The 23,792-nt window shown below is 47.4% G+C and overlaps 1 protein-coding gene across 1 annotated transcript in view; it reads left to right on the forward strand.

The window, feature by feature from the left end:
• Positions 1-23,792, forward strand: part of LOC144175609 (uncharacterized) — a 274,730-nt gene that overhangs the window by 188,849 nt on the left and 62,089 nt on the right. The window lies entirely within an intron of this gene.

Here is a 23,792-nt window from a genome sequence, read left to right on the forward strand (position 1 = left end):
ACTACGCGCAATGAGCAATCGCGCATAATTGTTCCCTCTCAACTCGACCGCGGACAACGCGACGAAAGCTGCGCGCTATCTTCCAGAGGGGGGGGGGGGGGGGGGGGGGGCTGGCAGCGTCTTCTCCTGCGGCCTTCGATATATGACAGGCCGGGCAGTTTTCCCCTTTACTCCGAAACGTGGAGGGGTCTATTTCCGGTTAGGAGCCACAAAAAAGCAGGCATGGCTGCCTGCTCGCAAGCGCGCGCCCAGGCTGGTAGGGCGTTTTTGAAGCAATAAACGTTTGTTGTCATTTGATCTGGCTGAAAGGGGAGTATTGAGTTCGTCACCCCAACTTCACGCGTACTAAAAACATAAAAGAAACGTCAGAACTGTGCGTACGGGCTCAGGCATAGAAGAGGTTCGTACACAGCGCCGACGACGGCGGATCGTCACACGAAATGCGAGAAATAAGCCGCGAAGCTCAGCAGCGAAAGCCAATACGCAGCCATGGCCTCAATGACGTCGTTTAGGCCATGCCAGGGGTGCATAATGAGGAAAATTGAAGGGAGCGCGTTTGGTTTTTCCGCGTTTTTCACAACGATTCGCGCGCTCCCCGCTTCACGTGCACGTGTAATATTTGGCTCAAGTATTCCTGGCAGTGTATTCTAAACGTCGCGCATGTTTACTTGCACTGCTCAAAGAGTGATGCAAGGTCCCTTTAAAGGGGTCATGCTGACAAAACGTAAGTTTGGTTCATTCGAAAGATTACCTCGTTGGAATCATACTGACACCAATTTTAATGCACACTTCGTACCAATAAGCTACATAAGTAGGAAAAAGGGAATGACCATGACACCCACTAGCTCATTTCCCGCAACAGGACCTATGATGTCATATGTGCGCAGCAGTGCGACTGGCTGAGGCCGGCAAAAGGAAACGCAAATTAGGCACGGCTTATAAGCTGGCCGAACGAGCTATTTGAGCTTAAATGTAATGCGTATTTATTTTGCAGCAATAATAATGGTGTAATAAACAATGAAGGTTACGAAAATACACCTAAACATAGAAGTACCGATGAGCACTCCTGTTGGCACTGGGCGCACTATGCTTGTTTTAGCCGCACAGCAGTACGCCGCTTTGGAGTCGCCTTACACGACACCGGCCGATCGGCGTAAGCGACGTTGTCTTACGTGACCCTGTTTGTTGAGGATACCCCATGTTTTACGTAACGATTACTTTCTACCGTAACAAAAACAATACAGGTGCAAATACGCTCATAAACAAAGCAACGGCGAACAACGGTCCGCGGATGAGTACGGTAGTGCCATCTGAGACGACTGACGGCAAGAAGGGCTGCAGAGCTGAATGACGCAGCGGAAGTTCGTTTGAACACGCGCACCTATGACTTCATTGCTGACGCGACGAAAACGCACGATTTGTCGGGAGAATCAAAATTTTAACCCAAACTGATTAATTTACCTGTAAATACGGCCTCATTTGCTACCGGACACTATAAAACACGAAATCTTTCGAATAAAACCAACTTGTATTTTCTCTGCATGCCCCCTTTAATGGCAACCTACGCTTATGCGTAAAACTGAAAGTGCTTTCACTAAGGGCGAGTGGTAGCACTCAAGCGGGGGAAGCCACGCTTGGTTTTGCACGCTGCGAGATTGCGTTCCCTTGTGGGTGCAAGGCCGGCATTTCCTGTGTGCACCCAGCTTTATCTACTGCTTCGTTTGAGGCATTTCTTGTATTCAAAAGAAAGTAATTGTACAAAGGGCACCCCTGTTCCGTATCACCCGCCTAGGAGTAGGACAGTGGGTTCAGCATCAACATCAGCAATAGTACTGATTTTCCAAAGACCTGTGATTGTTTTAGTTGTAATACGCTTCCCAGTTCAATTCTGCGCATCATTTTGGGTACTTTGGCATCTTTAGGAGAGGCTTACTGGCAGGGTGTGGCATTTAAATGCGTTTCATTGACGTTCTGCATCGTACCGGAAGCGCTGCGGGCTTGTACCAATCATTGAACATTATATCGCTTGCACTGTAGCACATTGCGCGCTTTCAGTGCTCCCGCCTGGAGCGCCTCTCGGCGACTATCTTTTGCGTTGCCTAGCAGCGTGTTTTCTTGGTAGCGCAGTTTTCTCTCCGTTTTATGCCTTCGGTCAGCTTCTGGTGATGGGGGTTTTGGCGTACACTAACACTAACACCAACAGCGACATCACCTTGTAAAATTTATCATTTACGGCGATGGTCTGACCTTGCTTATTTGAAACGATGGCTGCGACAAGTTAATTAGCCAAGAAAATAAAATGTCATTTATATTATAGAAGTGGACTGCTGTAAATGTTTATTTAATTATTTACAAAATAAGTAAAACAGTTACATTATGTGCAAATGAGTAAGCCAGAATCTATACACGAGCGGTTCTCCAATTCAATTCGTAAGTCTATTAAACCATTCGGTTTGATATTTTCAGACAATTTTCAATGAGCTGTGCGTTGCAATCACGCTATACATGATTAATCATAAATAGTGCTTTTGTGGTACAGTAATCATGACGTCCTTCTGGTTCGTACCAGGCTTTTAATATACCACTCCCTATTTTTCTCATGGGCGATACTGTTCCATAGGCTTGGGCATGACAGCACAAATATCGCGAGGTTGGTTAGACTGCAAAATAAAATTATTAGAATAATAGCTAACGTCCGGCCAGATTATGCAAAAGATCCCCTAACGAATCATTTCCGTTTAATTGGCACAGACAACCTTTACAGCTGCCGTTTCAGAAGAGCCCTGGGCATAGAAAGAATGCGGAATTTCAGCCTTTATTCACAGTGCATACTTCGGAGATTAATAAACATGAGTAAGAAACACGTGGGGTGGAGTATTAGAAGGTGGGTCTAATTAAAACCAATTATGGGGATAAAATCTTCAGAGCAGTAATTGCGAAACTTTCGAATGGCTACCTCGAAGAGGGTATAGATTTCTACAGGATTACTCATAAACAATTCTACGAATTGTTGTCGTAAATTTCATTCATGGTTGGCATAGCCTTTTTATGTGTGTGCAATTCAGAGTTCTCCTGATTTATTTTTTAGAGTTGTCGCCTTCCTTACTGTGTGTAATTGTACTGCCTGTTGCAAGATGCCTAAAGATGAGGTGCGCTAATGTGTATAAGTCTTTTATTTTTGTACTACGACGCTATTACCATGTGATTTTCTTGTACAATTGCTTGGGAAATTTTTAACGCAGTATTAGGTATTTTTGTACCCCTTGATCGAATCTTACACGTGAAACAGTCAAAATCCTTCACCGTTTGTTCCCACACAATGTTAATATTCACATGTTGCTCCGTGCTCCTCTTGTAGACAAGGCGAGAGGGCCGGCGAAGCTGCCAGGAGCAGCTTTTTCTTTCGCCCGCTCATGTCCTATTCAGAATATGAAAAAAAAGTTATATAATATTGATTTTGCGCAATCTTAGTGTAAATGGCTTTCTTAACGAGGCAAGTTCCAAACATGGTCTGAACCTTGTGATGAGTCAGCCGGGGTGCTTGTATCATGCCAGTCCAAGACATGAGCCGTGGACCAACCCAAGTCACGTTTTGCCGATGGTAACCACTGATGGGTCCCAGCCATGACTGATGCTAGCACACGCAACTGTAGACGTCTGTATTGTATTATTCCCGGATGGTGTAAACTGCCAAGATTAGCATTGCGTAACTTGTGTTTACACGACAGGTATCCGCTAAGTCCGTTTCTTTGTTCTATGGGTACAGCATCATTGAGTATATGCGTGTGCTATTTCTATGTCGGCAACATTTCGCGAATTTCCGTACTCTCACGTATCGTAAATATCCGTCAAAGAATGGGCCGACGCATCGCTGTGGGTATGTGGTATGGCCTTTGTTCGGTTTAACGTTAAGTAGCTCTTACGTTTAGCCTAACGTCGTGCCAAGCGACGTCAAACTCAGTGTACGTCAAGCTTCAGATACCTGTTACAGTCTTCAAACATGACAGGTTAAAGTTAGGCGTAATGTTAGATCATCGGCCAATACGTTACGACGGACATGTGCTCCTCTTTTGGGTATGTACCTCGGTGCCAGTTTTGGCACGGGAACGACCGGAAAACGACTGAAAGCTTGCGGCTTCGCAGTAAAAGTTGCACCGAAACTTCAGCTGATAAAATGCGATACTGTTCACATTACCACATGGCGAACTCTTATTTGCGAGGTATTTCCGAGAAGGAATAAAATGTTAGCCCGACATTGTAGAAATGCAGGCTGCTTGCTTGCTGGCTCGCTGGCTGTCTTGCTGATTCAGAAGGTTCATTTTCTCATTTTATTCGCAGGAAGAAAAACAATTTTTTTGCGCACATGCGCATTTATGCCAAGTATTTAGGAATAAAAAGCAGCGTGATGAATTCCTTAAGAATTCCCGTAGGGTTGTGTTTTGCTCAATTATAGCAGCTTTCTATCATAATTGTGAAAGAACTGTAAAAGCAAGACTCGTGTAATAAGGCTAAGGAGAATTAAGTTTAAAACAATCACTGAGAGCGGTAATGTCCAGGCTCGGAAATGATCACGCCAAGTGTTGACTTCGCGCATGTGTTGTGGCTGTCACGGTAACTTGAATAAAAAAATGTGGCGCTTTACACAGTTCCCTTCGTCACCCTTTCTTTTTTTTATTCCTTTCTCAGCTGTTTTCCTTTCTTCGGTTTTTTATACCTTTCCACGGACACACTTGCTTCATTCCTTCAAGCATTAAATTTTTTTTATTTTTGCATTGCCTTCGTGGCGCGTACTGAAGGCAACCCTATGGCTCTTTAAACGCAAACAACACTTTCTGAAGATACGAGCAGACACGATTCACAGCAGGGAACAGGCTTATGTTTGTTATGGTGAGGGATTGCAAGCCTGATTATGTGAGCACTGCCATTGACAGGTTCAGCCGTGCTTTTTAGCTCCGTGCACACGACTGCAATGACTTGTGAACCAGAGGGTGCGGCTGTGTGACACTTGCATGCACAGCGTGGCTTCAGTGACGGGATTTGTCTTTTGGGAGCGCCAAGGCTTCACAATAAGCCCGTTCATGGGGAGCTTGGTTGGCGGCTAAGCCAGTTAATTCCTTCAGCTTACTCAAACGCGAGCACGACTTTCTGCGGCGGGGAGTAAGTTCTGCCTGCCATTTTCTTTGGTTTGTTGTCCTGTCGAAGTTTGCCACTCTAACGTAATCTGATTTGTTAGGTTGCCTTGCATTTCGTAACAAACAACTGTTTTTTTTCTTGCTAAACTAACTCAATCTTTGTCGAGAAGCGTGGTTTGGGATTTCTGTTGCCTGTCTTCACTAGATGCAAGAAGCTGATTTTACAATCCGGTTACCGCTTCTCATATTTCCTGGGCACATCGCCGTGTTTTTAATCAGAGCAGATTATCTTTTGCAGGGTTTTTTTTTGTTCCTTGATTTGAATTTGTTCCAACATGAACTTTTCTGCTCTCTTGAGTCTGCATTTGCGTCGAGACGGTATTTTCTGTCTTGTTTTCGGAGCTAATGTCTTTTGTGGTGCGTTACGCCTGCAGTATTTTATAATCAATCTTGCTGGGAGAAACCGTTACGTTCTAAAACCCTAATGTCCTCCGTAATCTCGTTACGTAGTCCAGAAAGACACACTATGTTTGATGCATAAACTATTTGATAGAGAGATGAATAAATGCATCATGTAAAGTCCGGGTTCCACGAAGAAATTGGGGGTACCTGGTCTCAGTCTCGCAAAGCTAGTGGCAGCACAATGAAAGCTTAGAGGCGTGCCTCAATGGTTTGCCTGCACACAGACTTATTGCCTGCCGTTGCACGTGTGGCTATTAGGCATTGTTGTGCACATTGATGAAAATGAGGACTCAAAGCGCTTTCGCAGTATTATAACAATTACTTTATTCATTTTCACCTGGGCCAAAAGTGCTGCGCAAGGTTCTACACACCGCATTGTGCCACGCAGTACAGACAGACAGAGATAGCTCGAGGGAAGTAACGACACGTTTAGGCATGAAAACAGGGAAGCATATGAGAAGCATTTCTGCCAGCACGATTTTGATTGCGTGCCACGCAGGAAGGATTTCTTTCGTTATGCGTGTATGACACCCACTGTGGTAGAGGGCCACCAATTGATTTCTGGCACCCGGGTATCTTTAACGTGCGCCAAACTCTTGGAACACGGCTGTTTTTTTTTTTTTTTGCCTCCATCAGAAAAAAGATCACCTGCTGCGGCAGCGAAGCGGGAGTAATCTTCGGTTGCCAGGGATGAACGGGACCAAGTCATGACCTGTGGATTGGACGGTTTATTTACAAGGCGAAGAGATGACAAACTCCAGTACAAAAGATAGGATTCTGTCCCACGTGGATGCAGTCAAAACCGGCCCGCACCCCAAGCGAACAAGCTTGCGCGCGCCATAGTGGTCCACGTGCACGCGGCCAGGCGTAGCAAATCGGCGACGACGCTTATCACACGGCTAGAGATACCGTTAGATTTCACATGTTATTACGTTTCATCGGGGAGCGGTCACATCATCTAGAAGTGCTATCGAGGACACTGTGGAGGAAAGCATCATAGGTTTGGTTGGAAGGGTGCTGCTGATCTTTGTGGAACAGCAGAATTCTTGCGGAGGATGAATTTCGAGATCAGGAAGTTCCATACTATACTGGGGGACTTCTTTCTGCGGCAGTGCTGCTGCTGATGATGATTGATGATTGCTAGTGGTATCTGATTTATAGAGGGGTAATGACTTGTCATCAGTCGTGCATGATGATGATTGCTATTGGTTTCCCCTTTTTAGCGGGGTGATGACGTGTCATCTTACCAAAAAGGACTAATATCCCCATCTTGCGCTGCTTAGGGCAAGCACAAAAAGCTTGAGACACAAAATACTTTTTCTTCTGTTACAGGTGGTAACTGTCCTAGGCAATATTCCCCTCTCTGCTTTTCGTCCACCAGCATTCTAATCTTCTTTTCGTACCCTCGACAGCCTTGAAGTTAACTTCCTCTGTGCTACCCGTAAATCCTAGGGCTTCTGGAAGCCGAATATTTCCCTCATGTAGATTTGGATGGATACTCTCGCATTCTAACACTATGTACCGCATAGTTTCTGTTTCTTTTCTGCATACCACGCATGCCCAATCATTTTGTGAATACTTCCCCACAAAGCTCTTAGTTCGCAAGCAACCTGCTCTAGCCTGGAAAAGCAAAGCACTGCCCTGTGAATTATCGTAGACATTTTCCTTTCTGATGTCCAGTTTCTCAGCTCTAACGACATTTTAGCTTCCGTTTTTTCTCTGCGTTTATCCGTTTCTATTTGCCTTGCTTATTTTTTGGTTATCCTGGCTCTTTTGGATTCTGCACTGTTCTTCCCCTATTTCATCGTTAGCCGCCTAGTCTTCCTTAACCACTGAGTGTCCACGCTTTTCAAGTATAGGTACTGTTGTGTCTGAGATTCCAAAGTGGACAGGTGCCGCCGCGTATTGAAATTCGCGCAACTACACGCGTGAGTTCCCCAGTGCTACGATGGGTGGCGCCACGTCCCCGGTGGGCACCTTTCGGGAGACAATCACGTGACCGTGTTTTCCCCCGCCAACTCTCTCGACACGGTCTCCATCTTGTGCACCGCCAGTCATGTAAACCTCGGACGAATAAAGTAATTTGCAGTACTCAACAAAGTACTTAACATTGGCGACGAGGCGGATCACCCGCGGCAGGGAAACCCCCAGTGCATCCAGTAAGTCATGGCTGGCCGCCAGCATGATTTTTCGTCACGTTTAGAGGAGTTCACGGGCTCCAACTGGTCATCGTGGTTCGGCCGACTACAATTCTTCGAGGTCAACGATGTGACCGACCCTGTCAAGCAACGTGCACATTTGCTTACACTGTGCGGTGCTCACATTTACGACGTGGTTTGTGCGCTACTTCAACCGAAGACGCCGGACCGAGTGAGCTATGCCGAGATCGTGGCTGCACTTCAGGCGCACTACGACCCTCGCCCGTCGGAGGTCTACAGTCGTACCATGTTTCAAAGGCGGGATCAGCTTCCAGGCGAGTCGGTGAACGACTACGTTGCGGCACTACGCAAGTTAGCTACGAGCTGCAATTTCGGCACGCTGCCGACGGCAACAGCACCCCCGGCGACGCAAGCTGGTGGAGCGGCATCAACACAGCAGGGAGCTACGGACTACAATCCAACGCTTCTGCCGTTAGATGTAATGTTGCGGGATCGCTTTGTGTGTGGTCTCCGCGACGAGAACCTTCAACAGCGACTGTTCGCAGAGAAGGAGCTCACGTTTACAAAGGCCTACGATTTCGCTATTCGAGCGGAAAGCGCCGTCCAGCAACAACAAAAGATAAAAACTGATCACGCGGAAGTCAACAAGGCAGCAGCGCACGCCAGCGACAGCGCTACGAACTCCAAGGCGCATTCTCAAGGACAACGCTGTTGGCGCTGCGATGGATCCCACAGTCCCAAGACATGTAAGTTCATCAAAACAACGTGCAATTACTGCCGGAAGCAAGGCCACATTGTTAAGGCTTGTATCTCAAGGAAGAAGGCTGAGAAAAAGACGTACCAGCGCAGCATTTCCTTAGGAACTTCACAGACTGCCAACGTGACGGAGCAAACCAAACCAGACGTTTCAACGCTCCATGATCTCTGTACAGTGGCAGACGGGTTCAACACCCCGAAGTTCACCCTGAAGCTTACAGTGCATGGCAAACCAGTGACTTTTGAGGTTGACTCCGGTGCAGCGTGTACCATGGTTAGCAGAGACACTTTTCAAACTGTGTGGCCAACGCACGCACCTGCACTGCAGCAGGACGACATTCATCTACGCACCTGGTCAGGTCAGCAACTCCAAGTCATTGGAACAGCGACAGTTAATGTTGTTCACAAGAACGCGACTTGTCAACTACCACTTCTTGTTGTCCAAGGCACAGGATGCAGCTTGTTGGGACGCAACTGGTTTGACAAGCTGGGCATCGAGCTTCACGGCATTCACCAGACAACGGACGAAGGCATTTTGACCAAGCTGCTACGGAAGTATGATGACGTTTTTTGTGAAGACACCACGGGACACACAGGCCCACCAGTAAATCTGGAACTGAAGGAGGGGGCAAGCCCCAAGTTCTTCAAGGCACGGCCTGTGCCCTTTGCCATGCGCGCATCATCGGAGGCGCAGATTGACAACTACGTAGAAGACGGTATTTGGGAGCCTGTCCAACACTCAGACTGGGCTACACCACTAGTATGGGTACGGAAAAAAGACGGAAGCTTGCGTGCCTGCGGTGACTACCGCTGTACCGTAAATGAGGCTGCGAAGAAGACTTCATACCCCTTGCCTACAACAGAGGAAGTGTTTAGCACTTTGAAGGGAGGGCAAGTTTTCAGCACCTTGGACTTGGCCCAAGCTTACACTCAACTTCACGTCAGTCCAGAGACAGCACAGATTCTCACAGTCAACACCACGAAGGGTCTGTACAAAGTTAACAGGCTTCCATTTGGCGTTTCAGCTGCTCCAGCAATTTTCCAGCGCTTTATGGAGACGACCTTGAGCGGCTTGCCAGGAGTATGTGTTTACCTGGACGATATCATAGTGAGTGGAGCAACAGCGAAAGAGCACAAAGACCGTCTTGCGGCAGTTCTGGAGCGGCTGGCCCAGGCAAACCTTCGACTGTGCAAATCCAAGTGTCAGTTTGGTGTGGCTGAAGTCAAGTTTCTTGGTCACAAGATTGATGCAGCAGGGATCCACACGTCAGATGACAAGGTTGAGGCCATCGTGAAGGCACCAGCACCCACAAGTAAGCAAACACTGCAGTCTTTTCTGGGCATGCTGGCCTTCTATGACCGCTTCCTGGAGCGCCGCGCTACAGTGGCGTCAACACTGTACGAGCTGCTGGCGAAGGACAAAACTTGGAAATGGGAGCAGCGGCATCAAAAGGCATTTGATGAGCTCAAACAGTGCCTTTTGTCGAGGACTGTCTTGGCACACTATGATGAAAGCAAGCCCCTCTTAATTTCATGTGATGCTTCGCCTTATGGCGTAGGTGCCGTGCTTGCTCAGCTGGACAGTCAAGGCAGAGAGGCACCAATTGCATTCGCATCCCGGACATTGGGTTCCGCTGAGCGTAACTACGCGCAACTCGACCGGGAAGGACTTGCTGTAGTCTTTGCAGCCACTCATTTCCACAAGTACATTGTGGGCCGAGAAGTCACCTTTTTGACGGATCACCAGCCGTTACTCGGGATCCTTGGGCCACGAAAGCCTGTACCTGAGATGCTTTCGCCCAGGATGAAAAGGTGGTGCCTCAAACTCTCAGCGTACAACTACAACCTCCAGTATCGCGCCGGTAGTCGTCACCAGAATGCGGATGCGCTTAGCCGACTTCCACTGCCAGACCGCATTGAAGAACCTCACCCACCTGGAGACATCCTAATGTTTGAGGCGTTACCGCGACCACCGTTGACAGCTGACGTTGTATCCACACTCACTCAAGAGGACCCCATTCTTGCGGAAGTCTTTTCAGCAGTACAGAATGGCACCGTGCAGCGATTACAGGGAGACAGGTTCACTCCATACCGAAGAAGAGCTACCGAACTTGCTATCCATCGAGGATGCATTAGCTGGGGCTCAAGAGTTGTCATACCTGCGGCAGCTCGAGAACAGGCCATGTCCTTGGTTCACGCGGGACATCGTGGAATTGTAGCCATGAAGGCTTGTGCGCGCAGTTACCTTTGGTGGCCTGGCTTGGACGCCGAGATTGAAACAACTGTCAAGTCATGTAAGCAGTGCCAGCGCACCCAGAGCGATCCCAAGAAGGCTCCAGTTCCAATTTGGACGCAGCCGACGACACCATGGCACACCTTGCATGTGGACTTCGCTGGTCCGGTGGAGGGACATACCTTTTTGGTCGTCGTCGACGCTTTCACCAAGTGGTTGGAGGTGCGACCAGTGAACAGCCCGACATCGACAGCAGTCATCAGTGTGCTGCGTTCTCTGTTCGCCACGTTCGGCATACCGCGCAGAGTTGTGTCGGACAATGGGACTGCGTTTGTGTCTTCGGAGATACAAGGCTTCTACAAAAGAAACGGCATTCGGAGTGTAACGTCAGCCCCATACCACCCTGCTACGAATGGGCAAGCAGAACGTTATGTAGGAGAACTGAAGAGGGCGCTCGCAAGAGAACCGTCCGGTTCGCTCAACGTTCGCTTGTCGCGTTTTCTGTTCAGGCAGCATACCACTGTGCATCAGTCGACAGGCATAACACCCGCTAAGGCTATGTTTGGGAGGGAACTACCAAGCCAGTTGGACCTAGTCAACGCATCTGAAGGACAAGAGATGACACAAGCTGAGCTACCCCAAAGCCGTACACTCGTTGAAGGAGAAGCAGTATGGGTCAGGCAGTTCAGCAAAGCCAGCAGGGGGCCCGACTGGACAGAAGGAACTCTGGTTAAGAGGATGGGTCACCGATCCTGGCTTGTGCAGTGTGCAGGAAGAACGGTAAGACGCCATCTGAACCAGCTCAGGAAGCGTGCCGGGGAAGTGACCCTGGACAGACAAGCCTCAGCGACACTCACATGGGGCATGGACAGTAATCCAACGGGAAACACACTAGCGAAGCCATCATCACGTCAACCGGAATCTGGCACACCAAAACGTCCAGCCCGGATTAGACGACAGCCTACATGGTACAAGGCATCCTTCTAAGGGGGGAAAAGTGTTGTGTCTGAGATTCCAAAGTGGACAGGTGCCGCCGCGTATTGAAATTCGCGCAACTACACGCGTGAGTTCCCCAGTGCTACGATGGGTGGCGCCACGTCCCCGGTGGGCACCTTTCGGGAGACAATCACGTGACCGTGTTTTCCCCCGCCAACTCTCTCGACACGGTCTCCATCTTGTGCACCGCCAGTCATGTAAACCTCGGACGAATAAAGTAATTTGCAGTACTCAACAAAGTACTTAACAGGTACCTAAAAACCTTAGCTGCCCACCTTCGTTGAACCATTGCTCTCAACCTCATCTCAAAACATATTTTACTCTGCGCTTCTCGAACTTCAAACGACACCCAGCCCATATCTCCCTGCACTGCTTCGTTAGTTGTTTTTCCATGCGCTCCTAAGGCCAAACGGCCTACCGTTCTCTAGTTCACTTGAAGGCCTGATAGAACATCTGATTTTAAGCAGAGTACACCATTCGCAAATGTGAGACCCTGAACCATTACTCGTTTCCACATTCCTCTCACAACTTCATATTTGTTATACACCCACAAAGCTATATGCTTCATTATAGCTGCGTTTCGCTTCCCCTACCCTTAAGTTGCTCCTCGTTAGTTTTTAAGTAGTTATCCCCTTCGTTTATCCACACTCCCAAATATTTATATTCCTTTACTCTGGGTAATTCGCCTTGCTGGATAGACACTGCGTCAGTGGTAGCGTCATTGAAAACCATTATTCGCGATTTTTCTGCGCTAAACTTTAACCCGAGGTCGGTGGCTGCCTGGACTCTAATATTTATTAGCCGTTGGATATCGGTCTGGTTATCAGCTAAAAGAACAATGCCGTCTGCGTATAACGTTCCAGAAATACGCTGTTGTAACACAAGGCTACGGCTACCACAAGGATACCAAAAGGCAGTCAAGGCTACGGAGCCGACCCACGCCTTTTCGCAGCGCACCTGAAAGGAGTTCAACAAAAATAATTGGCTGGAGGCAACATAGGCAATTCAAAAATATATAGTTGTTTTGTTTTAGCCTTGTATTGGTAATGCCACCAAAGTATTATCCAGAATATTTGAAACAAAAAGCAATACTTTCTTAACTTTCGTTTTTTTTTTCTTGTTGCGGCTGCCGCCGCTGGCGTAGCAACGGTTTCTTTCAGAAAAAAAAACATAGGGTTTTTGTCGCGGCTTTTGTTTCCTTTTTTATTTGCCGGAATACGCCCTTCGGCAGCTCGCCACTTCATTTTCCGCATGCGATATTTAAGAAGCTTCGCTGACCAAACAAAAGAAGCAAGTGGTTTGCGCACGCGCAAGTGAGACTGATGCGACCGGGACTCTATGCCATTTCGCAACCCTTTCAGTTAGCCAGTTCGTCGGTGTAAGCGAGCGTGTGTGTATGCTGCTCTTTCCGTATAAGGCTCCTGCGCTGGCGTTTTGGCGAGATGCAGCTCCGCCTCGTGTCCGACGCCTCTGGGTAGTACAAACGCAGACAACTCTCGCTGCCCTCCGTGGGTTTTCAATTACAAGCCAGAGCGAACGTTGGTTGTAGTAATTTAATTCCGTTGTGGTGCGTTTAAATGACTGCGTACGGAATAAAATAGCACTTAAAGTAGTTGCAGAGGCTAAAAAAATAGTATCCGCTACAACAAGCCGATTTATCAGCCTTCTTTTGAGCGAGCGGTCACGATCGTCGCGACGTGAGAGAGTATCGCTAGGTCGAGTGGTCTAACTTGCTGACGATAGTTGCCGTTCTTTCTTGTTGCGCACGGTCGAAAAAGGAACAGTTCGCAAGTAGCATAAACAACGAACGCTGCTCATACTATAGCCTGAGGTAATTGTAAATGATTGCTTGAGTGGGAGCATGCAAGCGGACGCGACAAGGGCAGCCGACTCGGCTGACACTGCTGGCCTTGTACCGCCTTGGAAATGAGTGGAATTTTTGATTTGTATTTTCGTGAGCTGAATGATTATTGCTTAACATTTTATGCCGCACGATTTACGAACGGCAGGGCACATGTTTACTAGCAAGTAGGTGAGGCAATCGCGACAACTAAACAAATTAGGTGCAATTAAAGGACCCAAAACGCACCAATTCGCAAATCCGCTGCCTGCAGAGATTTGAACTTCTGCACCCACATACCATAACAGAGCCGCATACACCGTGCGCGGCCCAAATATTTACGTACGATCGTCCCTGGCTGTTATCTTCTACTGCAGAGGCCAGCAACCTACAGCCCGCGGGCCGAATGTGGCCCGCGGTTCTGACGACGCTGCCCCCAGCACGTCGTCAGAACCACCACCCCCTCCCTCTATCACTGACAATCTGAACGCCGACACAGCAGTTGTGGGCTTTGACGGCGAGACACGGACAGCGAATTGATCGCTTCCAGTTGCATTGTCCCCCATCTTCACACTTAGCCAGATTATGGTCGAATATTATTGGCAATTCGCAGAATTTTTTTTATCTTAGCCTCGAAATCCCTCCTTCTCCTCCCACCCCATTTGCCGTCCAGCCCTCCGCCGTGTCATGCAACTCCGTCATACAACTCGGAACTACACCTCAAAACGTTGCTGACCCTTATACTACACTATTATTTGCGAACTGGAAATCTGTGATGCAACAGCGTAAGTAAATAAAGTGAGGGCAAGCAAGGAAACAGAACGTCCCCTCAGTTTGCCCGACCACTTTGCTTTCTAGCCACTACTTTCTGAATCATAAAACAGGTTTCACGCTTCTGACGTTCGCTGCAATTTGGCACTGAGCCACGCAATAAAACGGCAAGCCAGCGCTGCACCGTGTATTCATAACGACGACGCAAACCAGCAGTGTTTAATCAAAGTGCACGCATAGTGCGCAGGTACGCAAAAGCGCGACGCACCGCAGCAGACGAGCCTGCGGTCCGCTGGACTCGCTGAATTTTATGCACGGTCATCGCCGATTCCGTTACTCTCTTTCTTTTTTTGGTCAGCTTTGTTGAAAAGTCCTTGTAAACAAGTGTGTTATTTTAAGGAAGAAGCTTTCACTTCAAATTTCACTCCATACGACCATCCGTCGGTGAACCTCCGAGTGGCAGAGCGCCGTCACCGTCCCAGCACTTTTGTCGACGCTGTAAACGTATTTAGCGCTGCAAAGATTTTTCCCTAATGCCAAGTTGATCGACTGGAGGGATCGGACGCTTCTGGGATAGGCTGGAGACCAAGTAGCAAACAGTTGAGAGTATCGAGCTCATTTTGCTTCTACCTTCTTCTTCTACTTTTGCTTCACATTTTGTACTACCTTGGAGTACTGCGAGTTGGGCGGTACAGTCCACGGTCGGTCTGAGTTCTCCAGTCGAAGCGTTGGCTTGTGTTTACAAACGAATAAAGCGTGGTAAACGAGATGTCTATATGCCTGAATGCTAGGCGGTCGTGGTTCAGCGCACTCAACCACGGAGCTCATGCGATAAATGAACTGTATCAAAAGCCTATCTGTCACGCCGAAACTGAAACCGAAACCAGTTTATTGAGAACTACTTTGCCGCATTAACACACAGAAGTTATCTCATCCTCCTCCCATAGCTTTCTCCCCATTAGAAAGTTTTCCTGGAGAATAGGTACGTTTCTATACGACGCATTCTATGTATTTCATTAGATTCGTGTCTACGTAACATTACTTACCCTTGATACAATGATTTGATGGCGCACGTTGTCGAAAGCTTCAGCAAAATCAATAGAGATGCAGTCAAGCAACAACGAATAATCTAGCGCGGAAAATACGTAACTGGTAAATGTACTATTACTGCGCTTCGGAGCAGCCATATTTGCGGTACTCAAGTTGGTCCTGTGAAAACGAGAATTAGATTCAAGAGAATAATAATCCTGGTATAGATTATGTATTCCAGCAGCTTGCATAGACGTTAGTGTTATTGTTCTGTGGTTGATAGGCGAATACATTACAACAGACATTTTGGACTGAAGCCACGTTGCTATTGTCCCAGTCGAAAGGAACTGGTCCATTTCGCAAAGACGGTAAAAATGTATCACAGGCAACAATACATTAACACGTTTCGGTGCACTTTAACACTTGTAGTCGATTTTGTCGGCACCGGAGGATGATGAAATCTTGAACATATGAATAAGCTTCGCGGCATCCTCCGATTGAACTGTGATGACCTTCATTCATCCAATCAATAAGATGTGAGTAACAGAAGACATTGCCTGTATACTATGAGTTTGTGACAAAACAAATGACTTAAAGGAAGCGCAACATTGGTAACGCGGGGCAAGGGTACCATCCGGCAATCTTATTTTCACGTAGTTTGTTCTACGTGGGTGATTATTTATTGCACTCTACGAGGATTCGAAGACGTATGCTTCAAAATTGAAAGAGCGCGCTTGTATTTTGACGCAGCGGGCAGATAGGATGAGTCTGTTACTAGGTATGGAAAGTTATAGCTGTGAAAGATGAGCTCGTTTTTACAAAGACAGTGTTTAAGCCTTTGGCGAAACCATCGAAACTTGCGTTGTGACGACCGAGGAACTAGAAAATATTTTTCAGCAAATTCTGCGGCACCCCCAACACTCTCTACCGCATGGTGTGGGAGTGCAAGGGCGTGAAGGAACTCCCGGAGGTTCTGGCGCCATCGACGGAGCAGTAAAAGGCCCTGCCATCCAGCGAGGTCCTGGATGACCAGCGCGGCCTGGTGATCCGGGCCAGAAAAGCAGCTGAGGGCCATGACATCCCAGACTGGGGACGCCGCCAAACTTGGATGATCAACGCTAGAGCAACGAAGATCATACAGCGCTCAATTTTCCTTTATAGGAATCAATAAACGTTTACTCCTCCTCCGTCTTTCCTCTGATAATTTTCTAACTATATCCCGTATCAGCACCGGTTACTTTTGTTGCTACGCTCCCACACTGGCGGAAAATGTGCTCAGAGTTATTTGTGACAAAATTACACTTACAGCAACATCTAATCAGTTAATGGTGCATTGGGGAACGGTGTGATCGGGAAGGTATGGAGAACTGCACGACCGCGTGGTCGCCCAGACCACGCAAAACTGTTAATCGTGAGATGGAATCCAGTGCTGTATCAGTACTCGGTCTGGTATTCCTGATTAGGAGGCGGTATACACCCAGCAGTGCTGTTTAAGCTTAAGCAGTGTCCGTGCGGATTGTTGACGGAGAACTATGCCCGGAAGAAAAAAACGCTTGCCGAGATCGGATTAGAACCTGGGTACCTCGCGATCGCACTATTCAATTGCGCTATCATCGCATTCAGGGCACTCAGCATTTCTTTTGGGCTTGGGCTTTGGTTGAGGGGAAGTGGACTTTGGCTTCGGACTTTGGCAGTTGGGATTTTTGACTGTAGGGGGGTGGATTGTGGACTTCGATTTAGCTATGGTTGCATGGAGAAAACTTTGCTTTTTAACTATCTCTCTGTTAAGAAATGCGCAGAGCAAAGAAAAACCAAGTTCTAGCTAGTGAAGACCACCCGCTCCGCTATTTCCTCAGCCTTCGCATCTCAACTGCGAGGGAGGCCGAATAATTTTACAATTCGTCACAAATGAAATGTTATACACCCGTCGGTCAATGCAAGACACTCTGATGAGCCACTCGTTACTGTTGGTTGATCGTCAAAAGATATTGCAGGAAAATGAGTCTCCCAAAAGAAAAATGGAAGCAATGGGATCAGTGTCGTACAGAAGATTTAGTTTCATAGAGTACCGCACCCCGAAAAAAGAGGAGAGAGAGAAGAGGATCAGTAATAAGTTATAGTAGAGATAAATAAGAAATGAAAACAAAAACATAAAGCACAGAGTAAATCTAGAAACTCCGGAATGTAGCGGGCGTACCGGCGCAATATTCCATTGCTTCTCTCATTTTTCATATAAATATGGGGGTCATGGCAAAATAGATCATCGCTGTGGTGAGAGCAGCCGTCGTAGCCGCGTAAGCTCCAGTAATGCATCACTTGCGACATTAAGGCTATTACCTGTATCCACTATTTCATTAAAGGCAGAGTCAGTGGCCTCGTCCATTATGCCCCCCCACCCCCAATACCCAGAACTCTGAACATTTTTCGGAGGACCGCATGCCTCCAACCTTGGATATCTTCAAAAGTTTTGGTTTTGCTCAAACAACCGGACAAAAGTCGCCACAAAATTTCGTCGCAGTAACCGGCTGATGACAGCAGACGCTGAAACCATGACACCGTGGCTCAAACCAGCACAGGCTGAAAGAAAGTCTAAAGGGTAGGGAGCAAGAATCATAAAAGTGTACGATACTGTTTGGCATTGCATTCCAATCGATCCGCCTATACGCTCATAACAATTACTTCCGCACTGTCGTAACCTTCATTTACAAGTTACCAATTTGTAATTGGCAAATTTACAAATCATTCCAGCTATGCTTCAGTCCGGATGTACGCAGCATAAACTGACAACGGCTTGTCATCGTAGCACAACTCTGCTACGAGGCGATTCACCCGAACAATAATTGAAACTATTCCACTTATGTATCCGGTGAACACCTACATTTGGAAGTCGCTTCACACTACGTCACCTTCGCGTAGAATTCTTCAAGGCACACTACTGACAACCTTTCCTCCTTTTGTTTCCTTTACTGCCGTGAATCCCTTTCGCCGATGGACACCTCGCGACCTTCACTGATTCCATCTTGGACTTGGAATGCATCCGACGTCATTGCCCAAGCTTAATTAGAATTGATTTGACATGTCAAGTCGCTCGCGCCTGCCTGCCATTATTTCCAGACATCTCAAGGCCACGTTAAGACCTGAAGTCTCGCGCGCTCCGCTCTTCTCCGGGAGCCATGGTTTTACCACCTGCCCTGCTGGCTTCTGCGAAAGCCTGTTGTTCAATTACGGCGAACTAGAGTTTCATGCGTTATGCAACCGAATATTTGAACATGTAGAAGTATCGTAGAGTCTTTTTTGTTTAATCAGGCTGTTAAACAGTTCGTTCAAACAACCGATGTCTGCCGGTTAGATTAAAAGCTTGGCTAAAATATGCGCAAAGTTAAGGCGAAAGCCTTAGATATTTATCTTTCAAGGTAACGTTGCAAGGTGTGCAAGGGAGGTGCTGAAAAAATTAGCCCCCATTCACTGACTGATGCGAGGCTACCTGGCGTTCCCCAATCGCAAGGCAAGCTCCAAAGAACTTCTCCAATCTAGCAGATCGTTTTTCACAAGGTATGGCTGGCTGGCTGAGCGGTTATCTACCCCCATGCGCATGGCTTCGGCATCCGTCACGTTGGCTTATGGATTGGACCGACGACGCCGTGTCCGTTCGCATCCAACTATCGCTGGCGTTCCCTACATGCGAGTTCTTCCGGAGAGCTCGCTACTGTATCCATTATCCGAATATTCCAGAAACGAACGCCAAGCACACTCGTCTATTGGCTGTGAGCGCGACCACGGGCGGCGCTGCGAAGTGCGTCTCCGTGACGTCGGCTTAGGGATTCCGCATTTGTCGTCTGCTTCACTCGAGCTCGCTATCCCTGCTGTTTCTTTGCTCTAGGTTGACTTTTGATGCTTGTCCGCACCATATTTTGCGCATGCGCAACTTTTTATCATAATAGACTTAAAAGCGCATGCAGTAGCTCAAGGCGACATTTAAAGTATAGGTCTTGATACCGCTCCGGAAGAAACATTGCCGGCGTTGCCCCATCCCTGCGAAGCCGGTCCTGTGCGGAGCTCGAAGAGTCACAGTTCAGCAATCTGTATTCAGCAATCTGTATTCAGCAATCTTTCGAACAAAGGGAAGAGCGAGAGTCTGATAACTGACAACAGCGAAAATGCAAGACCAAAAGAAATTCCAGGCCTTCAGGGCTCTCGGCTTTGGCAGAAGGCATTACAATTCTTGGCAATCGTACGTAAGGTAAAACAGTTTTTGCAACCTTGCCGAACCCTCTTAAAGTAATGTATCACATCACTTGACGTTGTCATGGCATGACAATGTGCCTACATGCACTATGTGGAGCAAAAATGTAGGTTGAGTTCCAAATAACCATTATACTGCGTGTATTGACGCGTGATGGTTTTATACCAAGCTTCTGATCAGTATGGAGGATTATGAAAAACGAGTCACGTGTAGGATAAAAATACAGTAACACTATATATGTTTGCTCAGACCTGGGGGGATATTTCGGTATATTTTCCACAGCCATATCTTCCCAATATTCAGACATGTATTATGGTAAAACTTCATTCAAGAGGACAACGAGGAGGAAAAAAAACTTCATTTAACAGTAAAATCGAGCTGGTTAGTGGGCGGGCTTCTCAGTCCAGGTCGAGAGAGTAAGAGTAATTTTCTTCAATTCATCGAACGTCATTCCAACTAGGCCAGGAGTAGTTCTTTACGCCTGAAGGGGTTGGAAAATCATTAAGGGCTGCTTTGACATTTTCATCGGTTTCTACTCTTGTTATAATTTAACCCGCACGTATATTATTTATTGCGTTCATTAGCGCGTATACCAAGCCTTGGACACCGTAATCATGTCATAACTGTTTGAGTAGAGATTCAGCTTGTTACTATAACGACGGTTACGATAGAAATTCAGGGTACAAAAGCCCCGCGTTCGAGTACTTTGGAAAACATTGTCTCCGCCGTTTCGCGGTGGCATACCACAACCCTTTTCATTGCATTTGCATCTGAATAAACAACGCACGCTGCGGATACGGACATTTTTGTACGCAGCCATCACAAAAGCTGATTTCTGAAAAATGTACTGTATGCCTTGCAGCCCAAATAAAATATCCACACGAAATCTGTGAGCCACCCAAACGTTCACAAACCGCGCATTAAGACGTTTGTGATGGTGCAGAAAAATAATGCGTTGGGCACGGAAAAGAACATTCATCTGATACAAGTGAATGACAACAAAATAAATAAAAGACAGCCGTTTTATGTCCTGCTGTGCGATGAGCGTGTAGGGACCCGCTGCTTGGTGTGTAGCATTAGGCCGTCTAGTCTTCATAAGCGCATCCGAAAAATACTCTAGGGGATTGCCTACGCATTTTGAATACTTATCGCGGAGCTCTGAGCCCTAAACCTTGGAAATACGCTAGAAAGGACGAGTTACAAAGAAAGTTGTTCCCTCCCTGCTTGTGTATTGCAAACTTGTGCCGGATACAGCTTGAAATTATTCAGAGGCGTCAGAAGCTGGCAAAATAACTGAATTACTGGAAATACGCTTTTCATGTGCATCAAAGCGGGCGGTTTTTACCACAGGCACTGCTGCCCCTCACAAGCGGACGACGGTGGCTCGAGTGTAGTAGCGGCGCGAGTGCAGCAGACGACGAGGCGCGAGTCCCTAAGCGGACGTGAGAGTGAAGGGCCGCCACTCAAACATCTCACCGCCAAATACACAGGCTCCGCCGAACCATCGGTTGGACGCGCGCTCTCCAAATGGCCGACTCCTCTCCTCCTCTCCTTGACGCCAACAACCTGCACTTGACGCCCCCTCTCCCCTATACGGTGTGCGCGTGCTTCGCGTTTGCTCTCCTCCTCGTTAGGCTGCGCCCTCTCCACATCGCTGTGCCCGCGTTAGCACGCCTGGCCCCATGAAAGCCTCGACGAAGAAAGAGAGAGAGAGAGAGAGAGAGAGAGACTCTTTATTACAGAGAAAGCAGAGAGGTTTGCCAGCATGAATTCGCCGACACGCTGTGTACTCTGCGGGGAAGGGGGAGAAGGAAACAAAGGAAGCAGATGGAAGAAGAATAGTAGTAGACAAGAAGAAAAGAATAAAAATTAAAAAGAAAAGAATACAAATTAAAATGAACAGCCTCGCTGATACAAGCGTTGTGATGCACTAAAAATCAGAGCGAGCGCCGGGACAATGAAACGGCAGAGCTGGAGGATGGATCTGAGAAATGGCGACGGACCTTAACACGTTCTAGACGAGCCTTGCATATGTCGCTGCGTAGGTTCATAGCTTCATACCACATCGCTATGAGGGACGACGCCCCACTCTCTAGTCGCGCACGGTGAAGACCGAGAAAGTACGCCATGGCGGAAGAGGCTCTAAGAGCTCGCGATTCCGTCTCTTGTAACTGCCGTCGGAAGGAAGCGGCTATGCATGGAACTGCGGCGGCGGCCAGATGACAGCGACGTAAACGTTCAGCAGTAAGTTCAACAGAAGGTATATAGAAGGTTCAACTAGGCTTTGCCTTCTCCTTCTTCGGAAGTTTTAACAATCCCCCGTATGTTCTTCTTTTCGCACATCGAGGTAGTGAGACCATTATCCTGTATAAAGTCTGGTCGCTAATGACAGCATAGGGTTTAGGAGTTATGAGTATTCGTTTTATACTTTCAAAATGTAGAATCCGCATCCCACCCATCCTTTCCCACCATCCACAAAATGCCCAGTGCCGTTGGTGCCGAGTCAGAAAGTACATTCAGTGTTTAAAAATGTCGTCTATTTAATGGCCGTTCGCAGGGCCGTTCAGCATTTCGCGGCGAAATTATAGCCCTTTGTTGCTTCTCGAGGCGCTGTGAACCGGCTCAGTTGGCCTAGGGGCGGATTTGTCCATTAGTAACGTCATTACTTTGCTTTGTGTTTTTTTTTTCTCTGAGCGCTTCGCGTTTGATCGCTCCTCTTAAATTAGGGTACTGGTTTTCAAGTGACTCCTACTTCTGCTTGCCGTCAGAATCACGTTGGTTCATTAGCGACCGGGCTTGAAGTTTGGAGCTAATTAAATACTCCCTCACTACTTTATTTCTCTATTCTGCGCGAACACGCAGAAGTACTTTTTTCTCTACGCCAGAGTCTTATGTGTTTATTAAAACTTCAGAATTAATGTTTCCCTTCTCATGCCAAAGAAGCGCATAAGCACAATCCCAGTTTCCGGTTTCGCGAACACGCGGAAATTGGTTCCGGGTTTTATTAGCATTTCAAACACGCTCTAGAGCAATAAATTATTCTGAGAACAGATAGTACAAATGGTATGTCCATACTTGCAAAGATTCTTTCGACAACATTTCGTGAAAAGCACTCATTTTCTGCCTAACGATAACGCGGACGGAAAAAGATCAGAGCTGCCTTACCATGAAAACAAATCCCAGTCTAGTTCGTTCAAAAGAGTGCTTTGTCTCAATAAAAATTATACCAATTTTGAGTGAAACTTCGAACATTTAGGCTAGATATAAATGAAAGCAGATCCACCACCCACTTTCTCTTCCAGCACTAATGACGTCACAGGGACAAACAGGCACTTTGCAAATGCGGTGAATTTATAGTTCATTGCATAAGTTGCATGCAGCACTGTGGAGGTCACATTCTTGTCGAGAAAGCGCCCACTGAGCGCTCCTAACTCGCCGTGAAGGGGTGGAGCGGGGGGGTTTGAAAGGACTTTCCTGTCTCCCTTCTCGGCAGGTGGAACCGCAAGGCCCCGACGCCTAGTCTCGCTTTCTCTCACGGTGAGTTAGGCGTGCTCAGTGGGCGCTCTTTTGACAACAGTGTAGCCTTCACAGTGCTTCATGCAGCTTCTGAAAGTAACTACAGCAGACAACTGTTTTTTCGGACTCCGAAAATTCGGACTTGCTGGATATTCTGGACATTCCCGAGGGACCGCCAGTTGTTCCAATTGAGTAATGTATATGAATAACGGATATTTGGGACACAATAAAGCTAGAGTTTCGGTTTGCCGGACAAACCTTTCTGCGACAGCCATGATGCGACGCCAGGACGGCGCCATTTTGAATTCTAGGCCACCTGGCTAGCTTTGGATTGGATGGGGATTGGCTTGACTCCCGCCCGGATAACAAACCATGATCTTCGAGGCCATAATGTTGCATTTTGTCTGCAGTGCAAGCAATCCCGAAAGCCGGAAACGAGTCATACATGGCATGTTTTTTTAGGTCCCAAGTGACGCTCACCTATAAGCAACATCATCATCATCAGGTTTGTCCTGAACCATCTTCACGTCTTCTTTAGTCAGTGTCCTTTAAATGAAATAAAGTTTGTTGTTGTGACTCGCGGGTTTTTCGGACTGCTTTTATGTGCAGTATACTTTTCGTTCCCCTCCAGGTCCGAATAATCGGTCGGCTACTG

This window comes from Haemaphysalis longicornis, unplaced genomic scaffold (genome assembly GCF_048455015.1).
Source record: "Haemaphysalis longicornis isolate Haplotype H1 unplaced genomic scaffold, Haemaphysalis longicornis Haplotype H1 scaffold_3, whole genome shotgun sequence".
NCBI lineage: Eukaryota > Metazoa > Arthropoda > Arachnida > Ixodida > Ixodidae > Haemaphysalis > Haemaphysalis longicornis.